Here is a 9,990-nt window from a genome sequence, read left to right on the forward strand (position 1 = left end):
AGAGCTGTCTCTGCCTCTTGCACGAGTCACTTCATCTAGCTGCTCCAAGGCCTGCTCCCCTCGCTCTTCCCTTGGGCCACTTGGCCTTGACTATTTCCCCCATCTCTGCCTTCCTCTTCCTAATACTCCAGTACTGACTAAATCTAGTTCTGTTAGCCTGCACAGTGATTACAAGAGTACCTTCCTATTTAAAACGCTTGAAGAATACAATAGCTTCTTTCAACTTTTTAGTAACCCAGCTCTAAATGGTGTTAGCTTTATGGGAAATTGAGGTTTTATTTGTATATTATTTTCTACAAGTGGTTCTGATTCAATCTATTTGAGGACATATTTTATATTTCCTATCCCCTAAAAACAGCAGGTAAACAAGTCAATTCTTCCTGAGCACTGGGTTATCTAAACTGCAGCTTCTGCAAAGACTGTACCACCACAAGCTTTTACAGTAGATGTCACTATCACACTTTCTAGAACCCCAGAAATGCTTTTTCATCTAACACGTTTCCAAAGGATTTCAAGACATGAAAAAAAAATTTCTCATCTATAAATAACACCTGTCCTTTTTACTTCACTGAACTTTTACCAGAATCAAAGGAAACAAGGTAATGATCAAGTCTAAACAGAACTACAGTCCAGAAATATTAAGGAAAATTCTAGAAAATTCTCCAATTCTAGCTCTCAAGTGGAGCTGAACCTTTTGTATTTCTAGGGCTTTATTCCTGAGGATGAGGAAAAGATGCCATTTGTGTTTTGTACTTTGCCGCACACTTCTGAGCCACTATCTCGCAATTATTAATTTGTAGGACAACTGGTGGCATAGGGAGTAATGCTCAAAGAGGCTAGTACCATGAGGTATTGTTCATCCACAAGGATATGCTCTGAGACATGCATCATTAGAATATTTCATCATGCAAACAGTTAGCATGCACTTGCATAAACTAAGATGGTTATGATAACTCTAGATGACATAATCTCACAGGACCACCACTGGATACGTGGCCTACTGTTGAAAGGCCTTACATGGTACCTGACCACAACTCACCCAAGTGAATCTACAAATGGAAGAGTTATTTCTCTCCCTCTCTGTTGCTCTTTCAAATAAAGGGTTTTTTTTTTTTTGGAAAAGGAGAAATTTGCGAAATGTAATTTAGCACTATTGATCAAAATGTGCATATCCTTCAACCTAGCTAAGCCTACATTTAAAAAGCAAACTGGAATATATGTAGGTACAAACATTAAGCTATAAAAAAAAAACCTGTAAATGATTACCTTTTGTGAGTAAATTTTAAAGTTTTTGTTCTTTCTGTATATTCGTATAGAAAAAAAACTGAATATTTGCTTTGCTCAAGACTGCAGTTTTATTTACTGCATAAAGTATAGAATACAACAGATTTAAAATTCCTTATGTATAGGGCCCAGAGCGGCAGCCTAATGGCTAAATCCTCACCCTGCATCCATCAGGATCCCATATGGGTGCCAGTTTACATCCCGGTTGCTCCACTTCCCATCCAGCTCCCTGCTTGTGACCTGGGAAAGCAGCAGCAGATGGTCCACATGCTTGGGACCGATGTAGGAGACCCAGAGGATGCTCCTGGCTTTGGACTGGCTCAGTTCCAGTGGTGGTGGCCACTTGGGGAGTGAGCCAGAGGATGGAAAATCATTCTCTCTGTGTCTCTTTCTCTGTAAATTTGCCTTTTCAATTAAAAAAAAATACTTAAAAAAATAAAAACATAACCTACATCTCCTTTAAAAAAAAATAGAAAGTAAAGCAAATGCAGGGGTTGGGCAGGATTTCTTCATGCAGAGGCAAAGATGGGAAAAATTCTGGCAAAAAAAAAAAAAAAAGAATGAGGGAAGCAGGAATCAAAGTTTTAAATTCTGCTATCTTGTCTGACCGCAGTAAGTATACTGTCTTCCTTTAAAAGCAGTAAATTCCTTTTCATAATGGAAGCAAGGAAGAAAAACTAAACCTGATGACTAGAGTGCTGAAGCTTCTGATTGCATTAACTACATTCTACTCCCACAGTCTGAATCTGTGGGTTACTTCCTACCACAATTACTTTGATTATAAAATTAAAACAGTAAAGCAGGAACTGTCACCACAACACAGACGCTGGAGTGACAGCCTGGGCAGGAGACATGCCAGCACCACCTCTGTGCAGGAAGGTAAGCGCCTGGCCCAGGAGAGGGGCAACTAGAGAGAGCAGCTGAGCACCCCAACCTTAGCTCATAGGTAACCTCAACCTTAGTTGATGCCAACACCGCACTCTCTGAAACGCACCCATCTCTCCCCAGAAATCAGATATGCCTGGAAGGTGGTCCATGAATAAAAGCTTCCTCTTCAGCTATTGGAAATGCAGTCAGCCCTCCACATGCACCAGTCCCCCAGGTGAAAAGTCAACCAACCACCATTGGGAAATACTCAGGGGAAAAAAAAATGTGTCTATGCCATACAGACACATTTTCTTTTTTTTTTTTTTAAAGGTTTATTTTTATTATTTTTTTTATTGGAAAGGCGGATATACAGAGAGGAGAGACAGAGAAGAAGATCTTCCGTCCGATGATTCACTCCCCAAGTGAGCGCAACGGCCAATGCTATGCCGATCCGAAGAGGACTTGACCTTCACAGATTTCAGGTTCCCCACAGAATCCAGAACCAATGCCTCTCAGATCCTGAAGGATGACTGTATTGAGTTTACTAAGCAGCGCATTCTCACAAGCATGAGGAAAGGCATGCCTGAGACATCAGGAAATACCACCCAGCTTCCGAATTTGCTCATCATTACTTCCTAAACAACACTTTGTAACTACTTACTCATCATTTACATTGTAATAAATTATAAGTAATCTGGAAAGGATTTAACGTACTCAAAAAGACATGCATAAATTACTTGCAAATATTATGTAATTTTGTATGAGGGACTTGACCTTCACAGATTTCGGTATCCCCACAGAATCCAGAACCAATGCCTCTCAGATCCTGAAGGATGACTGTATTGAGTTTACTAAGCAGCGCATTCTCACAAGCATGAGGAAAGGCATGCCTGAGACATCAGGGAAATACCACCCAGCTTCCGAATGTGCACATCAGCTTGTAACACAGCTGACTGGTATGCAGCACACACCACAGCTCGTTCATTTTTAAAAAGCGCCACATCCTAACCTACATAGCACCAGTGCCATACCAAAAAAAAAATGCCACATCCTAGGCTAAACAGTACTAGCCAAACAAATAAAAATAAGAATGCTTTCCTTTAGAGCGTACAAGTTTTATCCTTCCAAACAGAAGCAGCTGCATTGGGACTGTGGAGGGGTTTACTCACAACATAAGTTATTTAAAGGTTTCCAGCAACTAAAAGACAGATTTTATCTTTCAGGGAATATTTTTTTTTGATTCACATAGAATGAGACATTCAAATTGTTAGAGCATGTAACCTTATGAAATAAATATTAACTTTAATGCATTTTATTTTCAACTGACCTATAGATGCTCTATAATCCTATTAAAGATTCCCTGAATTTCATGCCATCAGTATGAGTACGAAAGACAATTTTACCATTAATAGATGCATTTTTCTGTAAACTATCATCTTTTCATTCCATAGCTGACTAGAAATAAATCTGAAAAAACAATGCCCTGTTTTCACATATATGATTAGCATGAAACTGGCTCCTAGCTAGCTAAGTTGGGGAGATAACAAACTCAAAATAATGTTGGGAAATTTCTAGAAAATGCTGGTAAAGTTGCCTGCCCTGGCACACACAGCTAGGAAGACATTATAGCATACCTACTACTGATCACAACCACAGCCTCCTGAGCTCCCTAAAATTCCATCTCTTCACAGGCAACTCAGCAATGACCCAGAGAACAAACAATTCCTTCCATGTCAGGGGATTCCCTGAAACAACACTCAAGGCTCCCTAACCACTGCTTCTCTTTTCTTTGGGGGATGGTCATTTATAACAGTGACTGAATCACAACAGCATATAACTCAAACATGGTGGGTACATTTATCAAGTCAATGACTTCTCTCCACTTGTGACTCTGTAAGCTTAAGACTGTAATTACCAGTAACAAACACAGTACAGTCCTGGCACAGTAGCCTAGTGGCTAAACTCCTCGCCTTGCATGCACCTGGATCTCATATGTGTGCTGGTTCATATTCTGGCAGCCTGCTTTCTATCCAGCTCCCTGCTTGTGGCCTGGGAAAGCAGTCAAAGTTGACCCAAAGACTTGGGACTCAACACCTGTGTGGGAGACATGGAACAAGCTCCTGGCCTCAGATCAGCTCAGCTCCAGCCGCTGTGGCTGCTTGGGGAGTGGATCGTCCCCTCTCTCTCCTCCTCTCTGTATATCTCACTTTCCAATAAAAAATAAATAAATCTTAACAAAAAAAAGCACTGTACATGTACCACGTGCACATCAACCTATTAAGCAATTGTATGCTTAATCCCTTCAAAGTAGATGTTATCATGTGACTGCCTCACTTGCAGACATTGAAAGAATGAATAAAATAACTTGCCCAAGGACACACAATTATTAACTACATTTTAATGAAACTAAAAGGAATCTATTTTGAGTTATCCATGCAATTTTTGCACAAGTTTCTTAAAGAAATACATAGTTTCTAGGTAGGCGTTCATTTTAGCAATTAAGACACCCATACCCTACCATCAGGGTGTCTGGGCTGGACATCTGGCTCCAGTGCCTGACTCCAGCTTCCTGCTAGCGCAGACCCTGGGAAGCAGCAGTGATGGTATAAATAGTTGGGTTCTTGCCACCCATGTGAGAAACAGAAATTGAGCTTCTGGAGCTTGGCTTTGCCCTGGCTAAGCTTTGGTCCTCACAGGATTTTGAGAGTGAACCAGAAGATGTGAACTCATTCCCCTGCCTCTCAAATAAATGAAAACTTAAAAGAGAAAAATACCTAGTTTCGGTAGTGTTATAACAGTTACATTAAAACTTCAAAAAGGCAGGCCTGGCACGGTAGCCTACCTGCTAAAGTCCTTGCCTTGACATGCTGGGATCCCATATAGGTGCCAGTTCTAATCCCTGGAAGAAGCTCCTGGCTCCTGGCTTTGGTTCAGAGCAGCTCTGGCCATTGTGGCCACTTAGGGAGTGAATCATCAGATGGAAGATCCTCCTCTCTGTATATCTGACTTTCCAATAAAAATAAGTAAATCTTAAAAAAAAAAAAAAACTTCAAAAAGGAGCATTAAGTTAGTAAACTTGATGATACGTTAGTTAAAAAAAATACTTTGAATCTCTGTGTCCTGCAGTACCTGTCCAACAAATAAAGGATGGCACCACCCGCATGCTCTGCAATCACACAGCACCTCCCCACCAGGAGCTGGATGGAAATACACAGAGCACTTGCACACTGTTCCCACGTGGGGAACATTAATCACCATCTAGTTGATGGGAAGCTAAATGAGGGCTGATCCTATCCAAAACACCAAGAGCACCCACGCAAAAAAAAAAAAAAAAAGAGAGAGAAACTAGAGGTCAGCATCCATGGCATAGCATGCAAAGCGTCAGCCTGCAGCACTGGCATCTCACAGGGGTGCTGGTTCATGTCCCAGCTGCTCCATTTCTGATACAGCTCCCTGTGTATGGCCTGGGAAAGCAGGGAGGATGGCCCAAGTCCTTGGGACCATTCACCCAAGGGGGAGACCAAGAAGAAAATACTGGCTTCAGATTGGCTCCACTCTGGCCATTGTGGTCATTTAGGGAATGAACCAGTAACAGGATCTATCTTTCCTTCTCTCTCTGTAACTCTGCCTTTCAAATAAAAATAAATAAATCGGGCCTGGTGGCGTGGCCTAGTGGCTAAAGTCCTCGCCTTGAACGCGCTGGGATCCCATATGGGCTCCGGTTCTAATCCCGGCAGCTCCACTTCCCATCCAGCTCCCTGCCTGTGGCCTGGGAAAGCGGTCGAGGACGGCCCAAAGCCTTGGGACCCTGCACCCACATAGGATACCCAGAAGAAGTTCCTGGATCCTGGCTTCAGATAGGCATAGCATCAGCCATTGCGCTCACTTGGGGAGTGAATCATCGGACAGATCTTCCTCTCTGTCTGTCCTCCTCTATGTATATCTAACTTTCCTATAAATAAATAAATCTTTAAAATAAATAAATCTTCTTTAAAAAGAAACTATAGGCTGGTTCAAAAAGATGATGAAATTAACCTATTAGGAGACTGATGTGATAGCCTAGTGGCTAAATCCTGCCCTTGCATCTGCTAGGATCCCATACAGTAACCAGTTCACATCCCAGCTGCTCTATTTCCTATCCAGCTCTCTACCAGGCGAGAAGAAAAATAAAAAATAAATAAATAAAGCTGCAGGCAGCAGCTTTACTATGACATCACAGTGCTTATAAATCTTATTTTAAAAAGAAGAATATAGTTTGAAAATTCTAGTTTCAAGGATCACTTATGTCAATTGAAAATGTTAGACTGCCCTAATTCACTGACCATCTTTCCAAGGGCATCATGCTAATGGTGGTGCTAATAAGGTCTTAAAAACATTCACAAAATGGAAATCTAAGATGAAATTATAACTAAATACACACTTTCACATCCAAAGGGCATGCAGATAAATCAAAATATACAAAAGGACACATTTAACTAGGAAGTATTTGGCTACACCCACCAGTACTCCCAAGCAGAAAGAAGTTTTGAAAAACTGCACTGGGACTTGTGGGCTTGGAGGAGATCTTCTATGCAGGTTTATTTTGTCATTGCTTTGTAGCCAGTGAAATTACTACACATGTGTTGGAAAGAACACAGAATCAGATTTTCAAACCCTCAAGGTTTCTTTTTAGGTAGCAAAAATGAAGGTAGTAAATGAGATTCCTAAGACTAATGCCCTAAAAATAAAAATGAGCATTTCCTGCTCAGCTTTAAAAACAGAGTTACATTAACCAGGTAGCTCTCAGGCCCTAAGCTCTGTTTCCCTAGCATTCACCAAGGCATAGCAGAAGGGAAAAGGATGCATGTAGTCTAGGGCACAAGCCCAAGGCGCCGTCTTCAACACCAGGGCAGACCTGCTCCTAGCCTCCCTGCTGTGGCTGACAACCTGAGGCTTGCCACTCACCTCTTAGTCTTACCTCCTTCAACTCAGCTGCAAGCTGAATGGCTGCACACAGGCTCAAACAGTTCCTGATCAGACCCCTTAGAGCTGGCCTAAGAGAAAAATTTCACTCCAAGTGCTAAATCAAAGAGCATACAACATACTAACGAGGCCAGCAGCAGGAATACATCAGCAGTCAGAAGACCACGGGTCACACCAGGTATTTCATCTGTTTTTAGTCCCTGGGGTTTAGAGAGGTTCCTATCTACACACCTAATAGTGTTCTCATCTTGAATCTTTCCAAGACCCAGAAGAACAAAGACAGACAGGGCAGGAACTTCCACAAACCCCTAGCTCCGCTAAGATGAGCCCAATCAGACTTTCTCTGTCATTCTTCAGTGCATACAGGAGGTTATATAACTTTTAACTCTACAATGTTCCCCTCACCTAGTCTTCCCCTCATTGACTTTGGCCACCTTTCTCACACTCCACAAGATGATCTCAATGCCACAGTTGGATTCATCCCACTGCCTATACTCTTCACTGGCTTCCCTCTGATTTTAGAGGGAAAAAAAACTGACCAGCTTTCCTGATCAGATTTCTCACACTGTACCCTCCCTGTTAGAGCCACACCAGCCCTCCCACAACTTCTCAAAAGTGTTATTCCTCCGCACACCTCAGGGCCCTGGCATACACTGCGCCGTGAGCCTGGGCTGCTCCTCTCACTCACGCCTTTACTTCGTCCTTTCTGCCCCCTTTTGAGGTCTTGGGTCAAAACTCGGCAAAGCATTCTAAAATTAGCCATGATCCTGGTAAACTCTTTCACACCACTGGCTCTTGACAGCACATTTTACACTTGTATGAGATTCATCAAAAATCCATCCTGCCAGGGGCTAGCACTGTGGGTAAGGTGGTTAAGCTGCCATCTATCCTATACAATGTAATGCCAGCATCTTGCATCCTGGCAGCGGTTCAAGTCCTGAGGGCTCCTGTTAATATGGCTGGAAAAGTAGAAGATGGTCCAAGCTGCTTGGGCCTCTGCCACCCACATGGGAGACCTGGAGTTCCAACCTCCTGGCCTCCACTGGCCCCATGCACAGACGTTATCTTCTGTCTCTCCCTGTCACCTTTCCAAAAAATGAACTTTTTTCAAATAAGTAACATTTAAAAATCAGTCCCTCAGCATAACTATTGTACACTCTGGAAAGAAGACTGTGTTTTCTAAGCTCTAGCCTCAGCACAGGAAACACACAGCACTCATTCAACATCCATTAGTTGAATGAATATGTAAATAATGTTAGTCAAATGTTCTCTTGACCCAGCCCCTTACTACACTTTCCACTTTTCCACAAAGAAATCTACCACACCGGAACTTCTGATTCCCTCAGATACATTACTTCTCTCTACTTTGATTCTCCCTTCAAACCCTGTGGGATCTCCCTGACTAGAAAAAGTCCCTCTCAACCAAGAAAACACACACACCTGCTAAACTCCCACCGGCTTGCCCAGATCTTTCCCAGTTCTCTTTCCTCCAGGACAGCTAGCCAGCTGCCCGAAGCAGGAGTCCATACACCTGGCCCCGCAGCACACCCCCAAAGCACTTGGCATGTTCTTGGATAATTATATAGGAAAAAAAAAAAAAACCCACACATCCTTTAATGGCTGGGTGTGTGACTTCTCTCCCCAACACTGGTGTGTGAACTCCTAAAGGCTCCAGGCTGAGCAGCCCCACTCCTCCAAGGCCTAGCAGCACCAAGTCCCGAGTGCTTCCTAAATCCCTTCCGCCTTAACACACTACGTCTTCCTTTGAAAAGAAGCCCAGCTTCCTCTTTGTCCTGTGTTTCTCAGGTATTCCATTTGCCTATGACACTCAGCAAGTTTCCTTTTGGGATTTTTTTTTTCTTTTTATGGGCTTCCCTTCCCCCACTGCAATCAAATTTCAAAAATGGTTTGAGTTCGCTGGCTCTGTGTCCTTGCCCCTATCAGGATCGTGTGCCCTCTGGAGGGTCCCCTGCGTGCAGTAAGGGGGGGGGGGACGTTCTTACGCCCTTTAACCTCCACGCCACGGTGTACACCTCCTGAAGGCTCCTCCGTGTGACCTACTACATACCATCCCAAGTCTTCGCCTGGGTATTCTGTCACCTGTCGCCGCCTTCAACCAGGTGGCACGGATTTGCTGTGACGCTCACAAGAGAACGGTCCCGGACGCCCTGGGTCTCTCTCTTTTTTTAAGCTCTGTCCTCTTTACCCCACCCCCTCCTCCTTAGAAACGAAAGCCAGGCCCCAGGCGCTGAGAAAGCGGACATATCCAACCAGACAGCTCCAGCCCCACCGCCCAGGCCTCGGCCCCTGCGCCCACCCCCATCCCTCCCCGGCGGCGACCGCAGCGCAAGCTCCGGCCCGGCCAGTGCTCGCCATCCGGAACAGCCATCGCTCACTGACCCAAGGCAGGTGTCAACCGAGGAAGTGGCAGCAGGTAGGTACAGGTACGGAGGCAGGCAGCCTGGCAGACGTTAACGGATCAGCGCTCCATCCCTCCCCGACCTAAGCTCCGGCCTCACGGCTTCCTCGACCCCAGCGCCCACACAGCAAGTCACGTGCCGGCCGGAGCAGTCAGCTGACCTGGCGCGCTTGGTGCGCCACTGCGCAGCCGCAGTCCCCGCCGCCGCCGCCGGGCCTGGGGCATGGGCGGGACCAGGCGCCTGCGGAGAGCCGGGGCCCCGGGAGTCTGGCGACCAGTTCCCGGCTGGATCCGGTTTCCAGCTGCTCGCAGGGTCGCCTGCCGAGTCTCGGCCGCCACTTGGGAACGTCACCGCAGCCATCCTTAACATTTTCCAAGAGAAGGTTTTTGCGGGTCAGAATTTCTGTTCAGTCCCCCATCTTGGGCTCCTTCGCATTGGGAATTTTCCTCAAACAGCC

At 44.7% G+C, this 9,990-nt stretch overlaps 1 protein-coding gene across 2 annotated transcripts in view; it reads right to left on the reverse strand.

Annotated features, from left to right (window-relative positions):
* Positions 1-9,673, reverse strand: part of LOC121167593 (V-type proton ATPase subunit C 1) — a 42,732-nt gene extending 33,059 nt beyond the window's left edge. Inside the window, exon 1 of one of the 2 annotated variants that reach the window (XM_040997094.1) lies at positions 9,514-9,673. The gene's annotated coding sequence lies outside the window, so the exon portion shown is untranslated. The remainder of the gene's footprint in view (positions 1-9,513) is intronic. The other variant, XM_040997093.1, reaches the window with a different exon arrangement.
* Positions 9,674-9,990: the final 317 nt, after the last annotated feature.

This window comes from Ochotona curzoniae, unplaced genomic scaffold, assembly GCF_017591425.1.
Source record: "Ochotona curzoniae isolate NIBS_2020 unplaced genomic scaffold, NIBS_Ocur_1.0 patch4, whole genome shotgun sequence".
Lineage (NCBI taxonomy): Eukaryota > Metazoa > Chordata > Mammalia > Lagomorpha > Ochotonidae > Ochotona > Ochotona curzoniae.